This window comes from Diospyros lotus, chromosome 14 (assembly GCF_014633365.1).
Source record: "Diospyros lotus cultivar Yz01 chromosome 14, ASM1463336v1, whole genome shotgun sequence".
NCBI classification, from domain to species: Eukaryota; Viridiplantae; Streptophyta; class Magnoliopsida; order Ericales; family Ebenaceae; genus Diospyros; species Diospyros lotus.
Genome location: NC_068351.1, coordinates 25563488 through 25566076, shown reverse-complemented (window position 1 = coordinate 25566076; position 2589 = coordinate 25563488). Strand labels below are relative to the sequence as shown.

Sequence of the window (2589 nt, the reverse complement as noted above, 5' to 3'; positions counted from 1 at the left end):
TGAGGTTTAGGACGCTGGAAGCAGTCCGACCGAGAATAATTTTTGGAATAAATTATGTACAAGCCCGAATGGGTGCCAGTACCGAACGATTGCAAGGGACCTCCTGGAAGCTGAGAGGACCCTAGGGGTGGTTCAGTTTTCTGAGTAAGGAAACCCTTAAGTGTTTTCAGGTCGAATAAAGGTTCTATGCAGGCGCAGAGACGAAATCAAGATTCCCGAGTAGATGCCCGTTATTAATTTTCAAAGAATCAAGAATTTGTGTGGGTTAATGATAATTAATTTAGGTCTTGGAGGGCCCAAATGACATTATTAAAATTATCAAGTGGAATTATTAAAACCCTGAAGTGATATTATTGAAAAATTAAGGGGTTAAATGTGTAAAATTGCATATATATATATATATGTGTGTGTGTGTGAGAGAGGAAGCTTCCCATGAAGCTTCCTAGTGAAAGTCTTTACCTATTTGAAATCCGAGAGAATGAGAGAGAGGCAGAGAGAGCTCGGGAAGCAGAGAGTAAAGATCAAGACCGAGCGAGAAGAGAGTGATCACGAGAGAAGAAGAAGCGACGGAGGGGGAAGATTGGCCATGGAAAATAACTGCCATGGCCGACGATGAAGCATCCCCGAAGCAAGGTGGCCGAAGGCGACGGAGCAGCAGCGGCAGCTCAGCGGTGGCGCGCTTGAGGTCCCAGCGAGTTAAGGTGGTCGGCGGGGTCACGTGAGCAGCGACGGAGGCTGGCGTCGGCCATGGCAGCCGGTTGCGCGCAAGGGAGGTTCATCCATGGCATACTTGGTGACAGAGGGTGTTGTGAGCAGGCAAGTTGCTGGCCGTGGTGGTGGCGATTGACGGCAGCTCGTGTAGCAGCGACAGCCCGCGGGCCAGACGGCGGTGGCCGGTGGCCAGCGGCCATGCGTGGGAGCCTGGTGCAGGCACGGTGAAGATGAAGGGAAGAAGAGGAAGGCGCACGGGAAGCCGAGGAAGAAGGAAGAAATAAAAGAAAAAAAATAAAAATAAAAATAAAGGAAATTCTGGAAAATAAGGGGAAAATGGAGAAAAATGCCAGAAAATTCCAGAAAAATGGGGGAAGAGTCGGGAAATTATTTTGGGGGCCCAAGGAGCTTGTCGAAAGCTTGACAATGGAGATTTTGGGGCAAGATGGCAGTCAAGAAGGTAAGGCCGATGTGGGCGTTTGTCCAATTTTCTTCTCCGGATGGATTGAGGTAAATGAGTTATTTTCTTTGAATTAATTTATTTGGAGAGTTAATAATTATTCGTTGGATTAAACCCTGTGTTGGGGTTATTTGAAATTTTGTTGATGGATGATTTTAGCGGTGTGCGGCGTAGTTGAGGGCATTGGTTGAATGTCGGGTATTAATGGAGTTGGGGTTTTGGTGTGTTTGCCTCTAGGTTCGATCGAGAAAGAAGTGATCCTAGAGGAACTTGAGGTTCGGGCTGGAGTTCGTGCCAAGGTAGAGATGAGGCTTCGAGCCAGGTAAGGGACGACCCCATGTGGAGGTGGCCTTGCAAGCTAGTAAATGTGTTTGATAATATTTTTACGTTGCATTTGCATGTAGTGGTTAACACTTGCGCGATGCGAGATCTAGTGGACCTGGGGCCATAAGGAGGACTAGTGTTGTAAGGGCTGATAGGTTAATACTTCAAACCTTGGAGGGTTGTGAGGATGAGTGGGCCTAGCCTCATTTGCATGCATTGGCATACATAAACATGGTTATATTCATATTTACATGCATTGCACCTTTACTGAGTCTTTGTGACTCATGAGATTTTACCTCATGTGTAGATGATGCAAGTCCAGATGCAAGCAGGGATAGCGCCGGGAGGCTGTTGTGGTAACTAGTTGTGTTGCCCGAGTTGTGTATTTTATTATCTCTTGTACGTAGCCATGTGGTGTTATGTATGTATCCCCTTGTGAGTGAATGTATGTGTTGTTGAGCGTTAAATGTATCTAATTTTTGTAATCATTATAGCATGATAGATGATTGGGATTTGCATGATGTATATGTGGCTTTAGTTGTTGCAGCCAAGTTCGGACCGAGTAAAGTCCAGCAAGGTATGTTCTCATAAATCCCCAATACTCAGCGAAGTGTTGTTATGCTAGCTTTGTGCCTGGGTCACCTCTGGCTTGCTATGAGGTGAGCTGAAGAGAGGTGAAGCTCACTCAGGTTTCGGGTCTCAGTTTGCTGAGTCTTCTTGTTTAAGTTGTGACCGATTTCCTGAGTGGAGCGAAGGGAAGGACGAAGCCTAGTTCCCACCTAGGGCATTTCCTGTTGAAACATAGTCCAACCCTTCAGTTGTGGTTCATCGGGTGAGTAATCCAGTTGATTATTTACCAGTGGAGGCCAAAAGTGGGAGCGGGTCGTTACACCAAGTATGTCACCATAGGGCGCACCAGTATTATTTGTAAAGAAAAATGACGAAAGTCTGAGAATGTGTATCGATTACCAACAATTGAATAAGGTCACGGTAAGGAATAAGTACTCACTCCCATAAATTGACGAATTATTTGATCAGCTTCAGGGAGAGAAAGTATTTTCGAAAATTGATTTGAGATCCGAATACTACTAGCT

General features: G+C 45.7%; 1 long non-coding RNA gene across 1 annotated transcript; it reads left to right on the top strand.

The window, feature by feature from the left end:
• Nucleotides 1–452: 452 nt before the first annotated feature.
• Nucleotides 453–2009, top strand: LOC127789617 (uncharacterized). Its single transcript, XR_008020623.1, has 3 exons — nt 453–1221; nt 1409–1493; nt 1803–2009. It is a non-coding gene; the product is annotated as an uncharacterized LOC127789617 (long non-coding RNA).
• The last annotated feature ends 580 nt before the right edge of the window (nt 2010–2589 follow it).